This window comes from Falco cherrug, assembly GCF_023634085.1.
Source record: "Falco cherrug isolate bFalChe1 chromosome W unlocalized genomic scaffold, bFalChe1.pri SUPER_W_unloc_1, whole genome shotgun sequence".
Lineage (NCBI taxonomy): Eukaryota > Metazoa > Chordata > Aves > Falconiformes > Falconidae > Falco > Falco cherrug.
The window spans coordinates 12,546,164-12,562,283 of NW_026599288.1; positions in this window are offsets into that span (position 1 = coordinate 12,546,164).

Genomic DNA, 16,120 nt, shown 5'->3' on the forward strand with positions numbered 1-16,120 from the left:
AGAGTCTATGTTTTCCTTGCTCTTCAGAGTAGAAACAAGGACAGCAGCAGAGATGGACTACTATGTAGAAATGTCCCAGGACATATGGCCAATAGGACAAAAGTAACCATCATTTCAGCTAATTCGATCCTTGGTCTCTGTTCTAACAAAAGCCATCTAAAGGAGTTTGTAGACTCCTGCAACATTAGTTATGCCACAGCTTACCTCTAACAAACTAACTGAAAACGCAAGATTTGGGATGAACTATATTCTAACTATATTTAAGAACAGTAGCAAGCTATATACCAGAGTTGTCTTCCAAAATTCTGATTCATAACTTAATTATTCTTTAAAAGATTATGATTTTGCTTCCATACTTACTTGGAAAAATCTTAGGTGCACTCACAAGAGATGCTAATGCAGAAGAAAGGGTGGCTGAAAAAATACCTGCAGAAATCAGTGGTGCAAATCCTGATACCATGCTCATCACCTGAAAGCAAGGCATAATTTTTTTTAAAAGCACATGACAAAGTATACTATACAGATAGATGTCAACATTAACTACACAAACAGAAAAATATAATACTGTGTACCCTCCAGTTAAAAGCTTTTTGAATATCATGCATTCATTTTAATGCCTCTTCCAGTACAGGAACAAAGGGGCAAATCAGGTGAGATAAGCATATCCTAGTTTCAGAACAAGAGAAGGCAACTTTTCACACAATACATAGCCCAACCATGTAATTCTCCAGTCACATGAATCTATGGCATTAGTGTCCATAGACTCATAAAAAGATTGGAAAAGAAGTTAATGGAAGAAAAATGCATTGGAAGCTGTTACATATTTTGACTAACTTAGCACTGAATAACATGGTCTCAGGAAACCCAAGTGACAAAAACACTGAAGTCAGGGAACATCTTGGGAAAGTTTGTCTTGTCTGTGTATCTGCTTCTCAACATTTCTATCACTAGAAACTAAATTTGTTTGCCATTCAAAATCACAAGGACAGGATAAGTTTGCTTCCTATGCCCCCAAGGTCATGTCCTAGGATGTCTTTGTAACTCCGGTGAGTGAAATATAATATGCAACTTTTGGTAGACTAGATGACTAACAAAGTGACAAATGCTCAGTAGGCTTAGTGTAATGGAACAATGTTGATAAGACAAAAACACCAAAAAAACGAAAGCAGCTTCTGTCTGAAGACCTTATTCTACCATTATACTGCTCTGCTCCCTTGCCGTAGCTGCATCCAGTTTTGCATGTGTCAAGTGAATTAAGATACAGAACTTTGTATTTAGAGAACAGTTACGGTTCAATACTCAGATTAATTTTCTTTATGAAAAAAAAATCCCAACACCTAGGTGTAAGAGTCAGTCTAAAGAGAACAATATTGTCTCAACATTGCCAACAGAGACCTGGAGATGGAATGTGGTCCTCATGGACACCAAGACACAAAGACCCTGGGAAAGAGAACTGCATGGTACGAGGAGTACTATGCCGCTCCCTGCAACCTGGGACTGAAAGGAACAACTGCACCCTGGGAAGGAGAACTGCACGGTACGAGGAGTACTATGCTGTTCCTTGCCACCTGGGACTGAAAGGAACAACTACAATAAGGCCGCATAACAGCTGTCCAGAAGATGGATCACGATCGTGGTCATAACAACGAACCAGAAAACATAAACTTCAGGTGAACTTTCTTCATTATAATATCATTATAATACAAAAACACACCTCCTGGTCTGAAGCTACCCGCCTCTGAGGCAAACTACGCCTCGGGCACTCCTCTTTGGACACGCATGATAACCTGGCTCAAGAAGGCGGAGGCTAGCAACAATCCATGGACCAGAGGAGGAGCAACGTGTGTTGCTTGTCATAAAAAGATGGCTTCTTAGTAACTGAACTTTGGAGATCTTCCCCACCAAGGATCATGACGATCAGAAGGACCGGCGGGACGCTGCCTCGACCTGGGACCATAGGGATGCCTTGGACCCGTGGTGGTAGCTATAATCCTCTTTCCTTTTCTTTTTACTTTACCTTTCCTTTACTTTCTGTCTTTCTACCTATCACAAGCCGCTTTACGGGCAAACAATAAAATTGTGCTGTTTAACTGAAGCATAACCCCTTGGCGTGGTCGCCTTGATTTTTGCGCTTCGAGATCATAGTTAACGAACCATCATGAGTCCACTGAGTGGACCGTGACACTAGGCTGTTTGAAGACAGCCAGTATTAACTAATTTGCTAACAACTTGAAAATCTGATGATTTCAGTCAGTGGACCAATCCCAGCATGATGCCTGGCCTTTAAGTGGAATATAAGCCACTATCCATCATATTTGAGACTTCGTGGCAGTCCAGTGAAGTTCCCACTGACTGGAAAAGGGGAAACATAACCCCCATTTTTTAATACGGAAATAAGGAAGACTCAGGGAACTACAGGCCAGTCAGTCTTACCTCTGTGCCCAGCAAGATCATGGAGCAGATCCTCCTGGAAACTTCGCTAAGGCACACAGGAAAAATTTCTTCACCAAAGGGATGGTCAAGCATTGGAACCGGGTGTCCAGGGAGGTGGTGGAATCACCATCCCTGGAAGCATTCAGAAAATGTGTACGTGGTGGTTAGAGGCATGGTTTACTGGTGGACTGGGCAGTCCTGGGTTAATGGTTGGACTTGATGATCTTAAAGGTCTTTTCCAACCTAAATGATTCTATGATTCTATGAAAAATAAGGAGGTAATTGGTGACAGCCAACATGGCTTCACTAAGGGTAAATCATGCCTGACAAATTTGGTGGCCTTCTATGACAAGGTTACAGTGAAGGTGGATGAGGGAAAAGCAACTGACGTCATCTACCTGGACTTGTGAAAAGCATTTAACACTGTCCCACACAACATCCTTGTCTCTCCAGTGGAGAGACATGGATTTGACAGATGGACCACTCAGTGGATATTGGCTGTATGGTTGCACTCGAAGAGTTGTAGTCGATGGCTCAATGTCCATGAGGAGACCAGTGACGAGTGGCATTCCTCAGGGGTGTGTACTGGGATCAGTACTGTTCAACATCTTTGTCAGCGACATGGACAGTGGGTTTGAGTGCACCCTCAGCAAGTTTGCTGATGACAGCAACCTGTGTGGTGTGGTTGACACACCGGAGGGAAGGGATGACATCCAGAGGGACCTTGACAGGCTTGAGAGGTGGGCCCATGCAAACCTCAAACCTCATAAAGTTCAACAAGGCCAAGTACAAGGTTCTGAATGTGGTCTGGGGCAATCCCAAGCACAAGCACAGGCTGGGTTGGAGAATGGATTGAGAGCAGCCCTGAGGATAAAGACTTGGGGGTGTTGGTGGATGAGAAGCTCAACATGACCCAGTAATGTGTGCTTGTAGCCCAGAAAGACAACCGCATCCTGGGCTGCATCAAAAGAAACATGGCCAGCAGGTCAAGGGATGTGATACTTCCCCTCTGCTCTGCTCTCATGAGACCCCACCTGGAGTACTGCATTCAGCTCTGGAACTCTCAACATAAGAAGTACATGGACCTGTTGAGTGAGTCCAGAGGAGGGCCACAAAGATGATCAGAGGGCTGGAGCACCTCTTCTATGAAGACAGGCTGAGACAGTTGGGGTTGTTCAGCTTGGAGAAGAGAAGGCTCCAGGGAGACCTTATTGCGTCCTTCCAGTACCTAAAGGGGGCTTATGGGAAAGGTGGAGAGGGGCTTTTTACAAGGGCATGTAGTGATAGAACAAGGGGGAATGGCTTTAAACTGAAAGAGGGGAGATTTAGATTAGATATTAAGAAGAAATTCTTCACTATGAGTGTGGTGAAACACTGGCACAGGTTGCCCAGAGAGTTGTGGATGCCCCATCATTGGAAGTGTTCAAGGCCAGGTTGGATGGGGCTTTGAGGAACCTGGTTTAGTGGAAGGTGTCCCTGCCCATGGTGCTGGGGGGGGGTGGAACTAGATGATCTTTAAGGTCCCTTCCAACCCAAACCATTCTGATTCTATAATAAGTGTCAGAATGACGTTCTGCATCATTTGCACTGAATATATACCTCTTTCATCCTAGCAACTTCTAGAATAGCAGAATGGGGACTGGAGGAAAGGGAGAATAAGAATGCAGAATTGTTTAGTTTTTAAGTTACTGCCACTTGAAATTGTAAAATCCAGCTGTTCCAAGCAATCTTATTAAGTAGGGCATGCTCCCAGAAACAATATACAAGTGGCTGAGGAAATTATATTCATATTCCTAGGGCTGAACTAATGACAAAATTTGGCATTTTTTTATAGATCAGACAGTCAAAGACTGCTGGGCCTCTCACATAGGAAATTGAATTTCTAGGTTACATTATGTTTCACTGGTCAATTCAAAGCATTCCTTGGATAAAAAAAAATGAAAGATCTGTGGATGCATAAGAGGAGAGTGATGAAGTAGCTGTTATAGTCAGTAGGTTAAGTAATGAAGTACAGGATTTCCTGAAGTATATTTTAATTTCACCAAAAAAATGTTATGGTAGGACAGGCATTTATTCATACAACTCAGACATACTCATTAGTTAAAAATACCATGAATGTTTTCATACTACTAACACTTCATTAACCTTTCCCATTGTATTATCTCAGTATCTTTCATACTCGGTTACACAAGATTAAACTATTCTTTCTATGTCCAGGATTAAGGTAGATTTACACTCTACAGAAAGTGTTACAGCTGTAAATGCCAGGCTCAATTTTATATATTTCTGGAAGAGAAATTAAGAGTATAAATGCTCTACTGGCAAATGTTTCAGAAAAGAGCTGGTTTAAGAACATAATAAACAAACACAGAAAAATCTTAGTAGATGCAGCATGAAAATTGTGTTTCCTGTGAAAATGGCTTGATCAAGAAGGACTTCTTATGGACAGAATGTTTAGAAATCTGTTCCCTCGCTTTTCTTTCCATCCAGTTTAAAAGTGATATTTCAAGGCCCATACTATACAACATTTGTATTGACTCCTTGCAATTTAGTCCTTATAATCTACTCAGATGTTACATTCTCTTTCCAGGTTCTGTTCATTGCTTCATTTATTTATACTATTCATTTTTTAATGTTAAATCTGGTTTTATAAATTTTAGAAAAATCTAAGATGTATGCAGACAGCACTTGTTCATTATACAAGCTAGTAAGTTACAACTCAAGTTACCACTGTAAAAGACATTAGGAAGCTTCTTCCAAAGTTGTGGGGGGAGACAAGACGCAGCAAGCCAGACAGATAGATGGCTAGCCAGAGACAGAGAAACACATAGACACACAGGCAGAGGCAGAGATGGAGGCTGACAGAGGCAGGAAAACAGATAAACACACGAGGGGACACACCCTCAATGACACCTGACCACACAGACACAGAGGGAGAGAGAGAGACCCAGACAGAGAGAGACACACACACACAGAGGCATCCACCCACAAACACACAGAGACACCACCAGAAAAACATCCTCCAGAGAAACACCCATGCAGAGAAACCAACAGCAACAGAGATACTGACAGCCATACCCAGACACACATGCACACATACAGAAACACTGAGAGACACCCACACACACACAGAGCCAGATAGACACCCACAAAGACAGTGACACACACACAGAGACATAAAAACGCACAGCCAGAGACAAACTGAGAGAGACACACACACACATACAGAGCTGGAGAGAAACACCACCAAAGACAGACACACAGCCAGAGAGGCATTGCCAGAGAGAGGTATGCACACACACACAGCCAGAGAGACACCAACAACTACCCATGCACAGCCAGATAGAGAGGCACCACCAGAGACACACAGCACCAGACCATGATCTCCAGAGCACGACACCTGGAGACAAACACATACCTGGAGACACACACACACAGAGCATGACACCCATAGAGAGAGGAATCCACAGACACACCCACAAACGCACCAACAGAGAGCAATGCGCTCCACAGAGACACCCAGAGAGAGGGACAGACACCCACAGAAAGAATCATAGAACAGCTCAGGTGGGAAGGGACCTTGAAAGAACATCTGGTCCAACCTTTCGTGGAAAAGGCAGCCTAGATGAGATTATCTAGCGCTCTGTCCAACTGCATTTTGAAAACCTCTATAGAATGATGGGGACTTCACCACATCCCTGGGGAGTTTGTTCCAGTGATTGATTGCTCGGAAACAGTGTTGAATGCTTTGCTGAAGTCCAGTCTGTGACTGACCAAAAAACCCCTACAATTGAAGAAGGCTTGAAAGAGATGGGCAAGGGTGATGAGCCCATGAAGCTCAGGCAATAATGTAGGGTGTGACTGACCACAGCTGTTGCAATGAAAGCTGGCTTTATATCAACACAAAGGGGACCAGAGGGTGGCCTATTTTTAGATAAACAGCTATCCACAGTTGGGTGGATCAACTGGTAGTGTAAATGTTTCTCCCTGAGTTCATTAAAAGAGTGTGAATGTCTCCCTGAGTTAGCCAGACCAGCATGGGGTGAGTGAATACCTGTCTCAGTCCAACATAGATGTATTGAGCTTAGGTAGCAAGGTGGTTGTGTTGTGGTGTTGGTTTTGGTTGTTTTTTGGGGGGGAGGGGGGGCTTCTGTGAGAAGCTGCTAGGAGCTCCCCTTATGTCTGATAGAACCAATGACAGCGAGACCACTGTGAGGCAGGCTGCCCCGCCTGCAGCCCAGGGAGATGAATGGTGGGGCAGATACCCTGAAGCCCTTGGAGGACCTCACATCGGAGCAGGTGGATGCCCAAAGGAGACTGTGATCCCATGGGAAGCCTGCACTGGAGCAGGCTCCTGGCAGGACCTGTGGCCCCATGAAGAGAGGAGCCCACACTGGAGCAGGTTTTCTGGCAGGCCTTGTGACCCTGCGGGGGACCCACATTGGAGCAGTCTGTTCCTGAAGGACTGCACCCCATGGAAGGGACCCACACTGGAGCAGTTCATGAAGAACCACAGCCCATGAGAAGGATTCACGTTGAAGAAGTTCATGGAGGACTGTCTCCTGTGGAGGGACCCCATGCTGGAGCAGGGGAAAAGTGTGAGGAGTCCTCCCCCTGAGAAGAAACGAGCGGCAGAGACAATGTGATGAACTGACTGCAGCCCCCATTGCCCCATTCCCCATCCCCCTGCACCACTCAGGGGGAGGAAGTAGAGAAAATCAGGAGTAAAGTTAAGAAGGGAGTGATGGGGGAAAGTTTTTTTAAGATATGATTTTATTTCTAATTATCCTACTCTGATTTTATTGAGAATAAATTAATTTACCCAAGTTGAGTCTGTTTTGCCTGTGACAGTAATTGGTGAATGATCTCTCCCTGTCCTTATCTTGACCCACAAGCCTTTAGTTATATTTTCTTTCCCCTGTCCAGCTGAGGAGAGGAGTGATAGAGTGGCTTGGTGGGCACCTGGTGTCCAGCCAGGGTCAACCCACCACAAGGGGAATGCCCAAAATATATAAGGGGAGGCAGAGAAGGGGCATACCCAGGAAAAGAGTCCCAGGAAAGCAGGAGTGAGGTCCAGGAAAGGAGGAGGGTAAGGTACATGAAAAGAGGGTGAGACAAAGGGGAAACCCAGAAAAGGAGGCCAAGGTGGGGAAGAGGAGGGTGAGGTGAGGCCCAGGAAAGAAGGGTGATGCAGGAAAGAGGAAGGTAAGGCAAAACCCAGGAAAGGAGGATGAGGAGGGGAACAGGAGGATGAGAAGAGGAAAATGAGGGAAAGTACTAAGAAAGGAGGAAAAACCAAATGAGAGGAAGATGAGATGAGGCAGAGGAAGGTGAAGCTCAGGAAAGGAGAATGAGTGAGGCAGAGGAGAGGGTGAGGAGAGGCCTAAGAAAGGAGTGAGGCAAGGCCCAGGAAAGGAAGGTGATGCCAAGGAGAGGCAAGGCTCAAGGAAAGGATGATGACGTGAGGTAGAGGCAAGAGCCAAGGACCTGTGAGCAGGGTGAGATGAGGCCCAAGGAGCTGGGAGCAAGGCACCAGGGGTGAGGCCCAAAGGATGTGGGGTAAGGGCCAAGGAGCCAGGGACAGGGTAAGGTGAAAAAAAGGCAAGGATCCAGGGGAGGAGTGAAATGAAAGCAAAGGAACCCGGGGAAAGGCAAGAGCAAGGCAAGGGCCTATGAGCTGGTGGCTAGGGGAGGGCTAAGGAGAAGCCCAAGGAGAGGAGGGTAAGGCAACAGCCAAGGTGCCAGAGACAAGGAGCTGGGACAGAGCGAGCTGAGGCCCAAGGAGCTTAGGGTGTGCTGGTGGTGAGACAAGGTCTGAGGACCTTAGGGCATGCTAGCAAGGCCAAAACAGCCGGAGGCAAGGAGCTGGGGGAGATGAAGCCAAAGAAGCCGGGGCTGAGGCACGGCTCAAAGAGTGCAAGGCAAGAGTGAAGGAACTGAATAAAAGGTGAGGATGAGGTGAGGGCCAAGGAGACTGGGGCAAGGCCCAAGCTAGGCAAGAGCCAAGGAAAGGTGGAAGAGGGTGAGGTTGTCACCGAAATCAGGAATCAAACCTCTTAACACCAACGTAGTATTAAGAAGCAGGCACTCCTTTACTGCAGCGCTGGGTGCTCGGTGGCATCTCCACAAATCAAGCACTGTAAAGCATTGATAATTTTCTCTTAATGCAGTTAAGAGTGTATATGGGCTTGCAACAATAGGATGTATATCTTTAACCAATTGGTTCATAGCTCTTAAATCCTGAACTAGTCTGTATTCACCTGAAGGTTTCTTTACTGGCAAGACTGGAGTATTATATTCTGATTCACATTCTTCAAGAATCCCATATTTTAGAAACTTATCAATTAACTTCTTAATTCCTTGCCTCACTTCCGGCTTGATTGGGTATTGTTTAATTCTTACCGTTTTTGCCTGTTCCTTTAATTCTATCGTTACAGGCTGTGCTGCCTCAGACTTGCCAGGTATGTCTGTGTTCCAGACTATTGGCATGACAGCCTCATCCACTTCTTGGGGTATCTGCATTTCTTTCACCTTCTCTTCTATCATTAGCATTTCTCCTGGTTTTGATTCTGGGATTTTTAAGAAAACTTCTCCTTCCTCAAAAACTATTTGTGTATTTAACTTAGATAGTAAATCCCGCCCTAACAAAGGTATTGGACAATCTGGTATGTATAAAAATTCATGTGTAATTATTTTATATCCAAATTTTAAATCCAAGGGTTGTAGGAATGGCCTGTTTTCCTCTTTCCCTGTTGCTCCAACTATTTTTGCAGTTTTATTTCCCGGTTTCCCTTTACAAACATTTAACACAGAATACGTTGCTCCAGTATCAACCAGAAATTTGACTCCTTCATTTCCCAGTTTAAAATCCTCTTTATATCTGGCACTGATTGTCCCATAAATATAATGTCATTATTAGATTATTCTGACTGATCAATTTACATTCCTTTTGCCAAATCGTTTGTTGCCTCGGATAAAAGAACAAATCCACATATGGGACTTCATTCCATTTCCCTTCTCTCCTACAAAACAGCATCAATTGCAATATAGTATTATAACTTAGTGTTCCATTAGTTGGCCACTTTACCTGATCTTCTAAAATGTGCAATGGCCACCAATTATTACAATATTCTATCATTTGATTTTTTCATAAATCTTCATGGGGTGAATACCCCAGTGTGTTAACAAACATCCTAACGGCGAGTGTTGGGGCTCTTGCTGTATTGAATGATTATACTGAACTCTGAAGGAAGTGGAAAAATACTGAAGAGATAAGACGAGGTTACGACCAGAACAGTGGAATGAAGAAAGAGGAGCAAATTGCAGATGTTGGCACAAAACCAAGGCCAACGGGACGTGATAAGAGGAGCTGGGAAACCGCAGAAAGGAGCCTACATGCCAGAACAAGCAGAAACAGAAATCTTCCCAGTAAACAATTGTTAACCAATCATATTATTATACGCTTGTAAAATAGCCAATCACGTTATTGCACGCTTATAGAATGCCTTATAAAAGTCTATCTGGTTTGTACAATAAACGGATCAGATCTTGAACTCTGTGAGTATTTGAATCTGACTCCCGCTCGCCCGAAATGCCCGCAGCAGGCGAGGTTTTCGGTATCTTTTCATCCAGTGTTAAATTCCCCACACTTTTACTCTTAAATAATTTTATAAGTCTTGTTGCCATGTTACCAGGGTTTTTTTTCTTCTTTTTCTCTTTTTTTTTTTTTCTTTTAGTTATTACCTTATATAACGATCAAATCAAACACTTCGTCCTTCTCTGACCAAGCCCCTCGTGGGATGTTGGGACAGTGTATGGGGACTCCACACTCACTTCGTGCACATCTCAATCACCCACTCACACACTCAACAGAACATCAACAGAACAGATAACATTCAAATTTTCCAAGTTTCAGCAGTTACCCACTTGTAACTTAGATGTAAACTTTAAAATCAATATATGTGCATATTACAACCAAATGTCTAACCTAAAAATTAGGCAGACGATAATTCACATATATATTGTTCAACCAAATGTGTACACAACCAAAAAAATTGTCCAACCCAGCAATAGCTTTCGATTATGACTTATGGGCAAACCAAACAAATGTCTAACCTGATAACTGCTTTTGCTTATGCCGAGCAGACCAACCAAATCTGGAACCCTTGAGCCCCAACCCTGCGCAGCTTTCGCTGCACCTTATGGGCAGGCTATACAACCAAACAATTATTATTTTTTTTTTAAGGAAGTGCCTTACCTCATTCCAGGGAATGTTGTGAGGAGCTTTATGGGTCGAGGGTGATGGTTCTCCACGAGAAATCCTCGGTGCTGGCCGGAGCTCGATCAGCACTCAGTCCCCTCCAATCTCACTCACAAGGTCCCATCTGGGTCGCCAAAGCTGTCACCAAAATCGGGAATCAAACCTCTTAACACCAACGTAGTATTAAGAAGCAGGCACTCCTTTATTGCAGCGCTGGGTGCTCGGTGGCATCGCCACAAATCAAGCACACCTGTGTAGATTTTACCATTACATTTATACACAAAATTACAAGTTTGTACACTCCCAGTTACAATGATTGGTTAGAAATTTGCATAGAATTGTAATATTTGCTGTGTCATCCTTTTCTGTTACTACGCTTGCGCAGGGGAAGGGTCTTCACCTGGGCAAGGGGTCTTCTTGACCTGTGGGCGTGATTTTTAGTATTATAATGAAGGTAGTTCACTTCAGGACACCTTAAAAGTAAGTTTTGTTGCCAAGTTGGACGGCTGGATATCGGCCTTGCCAAGCTGTCCAATAACTCATCCTATACACAATAGAACCAGGGTGCTCTGGTTATGGTCTAGAGAGTAAAGACTAAGGGTATTATGGTCTATAGCATAGGGACTTCAAGTAACAGTCTCGGATAACAAGCAGCACAGTGATTCATACGTCATTGGTTAATAAGTGTTAACATAATTCTATCATGAAGGTTAATTCCTTAGAATCAAAATGTTCTTATAACTAACTGTTACATAAACACAAAATATAGAAAGGTTCAGTAAAATCTTAAGATAATCTGCAACAAGGTGAGTCCCAAGGAAGCAGGGCAATGGCAAGGCCCAAAGAGGTCAGGACAAGGGGCAAGGAGCCAGGTATGGGGTGAGGGTGAGGCAAGAGCCAAGGACACAGGGGTGGCGAGAGGTGGGAGCAGGGAAAGAACAAGGCACGAGGTGACAGACAGGCCAGGGTGAGCCTCAGCCCAAGGTTGGCGAGGCAATGGGGAGCCGAGCCTCTACCTGAAGGTGCTCAGGTTAGGGCAACACAAGTGCAAGCCTCAGCCTGAGGGCAGCGAGGTGAGGGTGAAGCAAGGAAAAGCAATAGGAGCAAGGTGAGGGCAAGCCTTGGGTCAAAGGCAGCAGGGAAAGGACAAGCCTCAGCATAAAGGCAAGCCTTGGCCCAAGGGCAGCAAGGCGAGGGCGAGGTGAGGGCAAGCCTCTGCCCAAAGGCAGGAAGCTGAGTGTGAGGAATGGGTAAGGTGAGGGCAAGAGCAAAGCGAGGGTGAGGTTAGGGCAAGACAGCCTGAGGGCAGCAAGGCAAGGGAGAGGCGAGAAAAGGTGATATGAGAAAAGGTGATATTGGCGAGGTGATTGCAATCCTCAGCCCAAGGGTAGTGAGGCCAGGGTGAGCCTTGGCTGGAGGGTGGTGAGGTGAGGGCGAGCCTTGGCCTGAGGGTGGCAGGGCCAGGGCAAGCCTGGTGTGATGGCAAGCCTCAGCCCAAGGGCAGCGAGGCAACAGTGAGGCAAGGACAAGCCTCGGCCCAAGGGCAGCAAGGCAAGGGCGAAGCAAGGAAAGGCAATAGCAGCGAGGCGAGGGCAAGACGAGGGCAAGGCAAGGGCGAGGTGAGGTTGAGCCTCGGCCTGAGGGTGGTGAACTGCACGCAAGCTTCATGCTGAGGGCGACGAGGGCAAGGTAAGGTTGAGCCTCAGTCTGAGGGTGCTGAGGTGAGGGTGACATGAGGGTGAGCTTTGGCCCGAGGGAGGCAAGGCGAGGGTGAGGTCAGGGCAAGCCTCGGCCTGAGGCTGGCAAGGTGAGGGCAAGGCAAGAGCGATGTGAGGCCAGAGGCTGGCAATGCAACACCAGAGGCTGGAGAGGTGAGGGCACTGAAAGTGAGGCACAGGTGAATCTTGGCATGAGGACAGCAAGACAAGAATGAGGTGAGGGTGAGGCGAAGGTGAAGCAAGGGCAAGCCTCAGCCTGAGGGCAATGAGGTGAGGGCAAGGCAAGGACGAGCCTCAGCCAGAGGGTGTCAAAGGAAGGGCGAGGCAACAGTGAGCCTTGGTCCAAGAGCCGTGAGGTGAGGGTGAGGCATGGGCAAGCTTTGGCCCAAGATGACGCAGCAAGGAGAGGGAGAGGCAAGGAGTTCTGGGTGAGAGAAGGAGAGGGTGAAGCCAGGGCAAGGCAAGAGCGAGCCTTGGCCCAAGTGCAAGGCGAGGGTGATTCTCGACCCAAAGGGCGGCAGGGCAAGGACAAGCACGAGCCTCGGTCAAGGAGAGAGCATTGCCAATGCGAGAGCGAGCCTTGGCCTGAGGGCATCGAGGGCAAGACAAGGGCAAGGTGAGGAAAGGGCAAGGGTGAGCCTTGGCCTGAAGGGTGGCGAGGTGAGGGTGAGTCTTGGCCAGAAGGCAGTGAGGTGAGGGGAAAGCGAGGAGCGAGGCGAGGGTGTCAAGGGCAAGGTGGGGGCAAACCTCGGCCCGAGGGCAGCGAGTTGAGGATGAAGCGAGTTCATGCCTCGGACCAAGGGTGGCGAGGCGAGAGGAGGGCGAGAGCAGGGTGAGCCTCAGCCTGAGGGTGGTGAGGCATGGGCAGTAATGCAAGGGTGAGACCAGGGCTGAAGTAAGGCTCAAGAAGAGAAGGGCAAGGTGAGGCCCAGGCAGAGGAGGATGAGGCCAGGCATGAGGGGTCAGGCGGGCATGGGGAGGCCCAAGGACTGGATGCCAAAGCTAGACAGCAAGGCTCAGAGCCCAAGGGAATGCAAGACAAGTGAGGCAAGGCCTGAGGCCAAAGCAAGGTGGGCGGGGCCAAAGGGGAAATTGGTGAGGTGGCAGGTGAGGTGAGGCCCAAGACAAGGAGGGTAAATTGGGAGGCCAAAGTGAGATGGCCAAGTCCTGAGACCCAAGGAGAGGTGAGATGAGCAAGGCAAGGCCCAAGGGGAGACAGGCAAGGCCAAAGCAAGATGGATGAGGCAAGTCCCATGGCCAAAGCAAGGCGCAAAGGGAGACAGGTGAGGCAGCAGGCAAGGCAAGTCCTGAGGCAAGACAGGCAAGGCAAGGCCTGAGGTGAGACCCAGAGGGAGGCCCAAGGCCAAAGTGAGACAGGCGAGGCCAAAGTGAGGTGAGACAGGCAGGCCAGTGGGCAAGGCAAGGCAAGATGGGCAAGATCTAAGTCGAGGAAGGCAGGGAGAGGCCTGAGGAGCCGGGGGCAAGAGGAAGGCAAGGGCAAGGGCCAAGGAGAGGAGGACGAGCTAAGGGCAGGGCCTGAGGAACCAGGGACATGGTGAGGGCAAGGGCAAGAAGAGGACAAGGCTCAAGGAGAAGGGGTTGCGAGGCTAGGGTTCAGGAGCCAGCCAAAAGGATGAGAAGATGGCAGGGCCCGAGGTGGGGGTGTGGGATGTGAGGCTCAGCAGGAGGTGGATCCAGTCAAGACCCACGATTGGAGGGCAAGGCCCAGGTCCTAGGAAACAAGAGTATGGGCCAACGAGGGCTACACCCAGGAAAAGAGAGGGAGGCTGAGATGGGGCATGCCCAGCAAAACGGGGGGAGGGGCCAAGGAAAGGGTGGGAGGCATGCCCAGGAGAGATACCCCACACCCATTTGCAGAGACACACACATACAACCTGTTCCAGTAGAACCAGTATGCCATGGTGTTAAAAGAAACCACTCAATTTATACACCATAATCCAGAACTCATAACCACAAAACCTAGAAGCCCACTTATGCAGATAGCTCTAGCAGAGTGCATACAGAATATGAAGGGCTGATATGCAGCAGGAGTTTCAGTTATTTGGTCTAGCCATTGTAGAGGAAAAGTAAAGCTGCATGAAAACAAACAGTAGCTTCTCTATTATCTTAGGGTTGGAGTTTTTTTGTGGTTTTGTTTGTTGGTTTGGGTTTTTTGAATATAATGTATATGGATTATACTGTACTCACCACCAACCCACACCCCACCCCCAACTATTTTGCAATGTTTTATAGCCTACGTCCTTTGCAAGAAGAGTGTTTTAGTAGAACTTTTACACTGATTCTGGAATTTAGTTTCATGCTACTTCTGACTGTCATCCAAAATCAGTTAGTTTCAAAAAAACCCATTTTATATACTTTAAAATAGTTATGTGACCGAATTCTGCATTTATTTTATTCCGTGTTGGAACTTAACTAGAATTAGATAAAAGCTCAGGCTACAGAGCCCAAACAGTTTCCTGAAGTTACTCTTTTACCAGCTCACAGCCATTGTGACACTGAACAGAGGAATGTCTGAAGCCTGCAAGGACTTCATTTGCAATAACTGCAACAAGAACTAAAGATGGTCTTCCTATGCAAGACTGTTACCATCCCAGTGAGTGGAATTCTAAGCCTCTCACCCACAGTTCTTAGTGTCATCTAAGCTTTCCATAGTTAAATTGCACTATGGATCATCCATTTGCTATCCAGCAAGTGCATTCAAAACCACATCTGCCTAAGCACTAAAACCAAAATTTGCTGTAAGAACTGAATGCAGCACAAAGTGCACAGGATTGATAAAATACTACTCACTACTCTTCAAACTTTTTAAAGTATAACACCAGTTCTTATAAAAATCTCACAAAATCCTTACCACTAAAGATGATAGTGACTGATATGTAATATTTTAAAAAGTCAGTACATTTCCTAGGAAATTTCAAGTTTTAAAAAAACAGAACCAGAAAAGAAGTTACTGACAGATACCTCCTACAATTACTACACCTCACTATTTATCAATGAGCACATCTATCCATGTCAGTGAATTATGACATTCAATTATCTAAATGGAGCAAGCTGCAATACCACCACTAACCTAAGCAGCTTACTCGGGAGAAGAGTAAATATTTATACCATCTGCATATAAATACCCAAAGGTGTTCTGGTTTGTTTTTTTAAACATGGTTACCTTGCTGTTCTACATACTAGCTCAAGTGTATCACTGAACTATTCCAGATTAACCTTGTATTTATGGAGACAGACATTTTTAACCAATTATTTTATTGTTGTTGTTAATATGCATTTCAAAAAAAGCACAAACCCAATTATACTAATTTAAGAGAACATTTCATACCTGGAAATTGTTCATCAGCCCATACTGACACCCTGTCTGACAGGATGAGAAATCATAGTTTAATTTGCAAGCTGCAGTAGTACAATTTTTCAGCTTGGTGATAATGGTATTATTAACTTTCCCTGTAGCATCTCGAACAACACAGGAACCTAGAGCAGAGCCATCACAAGAATAAGCATTAACAGACTGAACCTGCACTTAAGAAGGACGTATCTAGGTTACTTCCCTTTTTAGGTAGGCATATTCTCACAGAGCAACATCAAGATAAGGCATTTAAATTTTTAATAAGTTTCACTCTTAAGCACTTCTTCACCATGAAGAAATAATGCAATCAAGATAACCATCTGCTTTCTTGTTTGA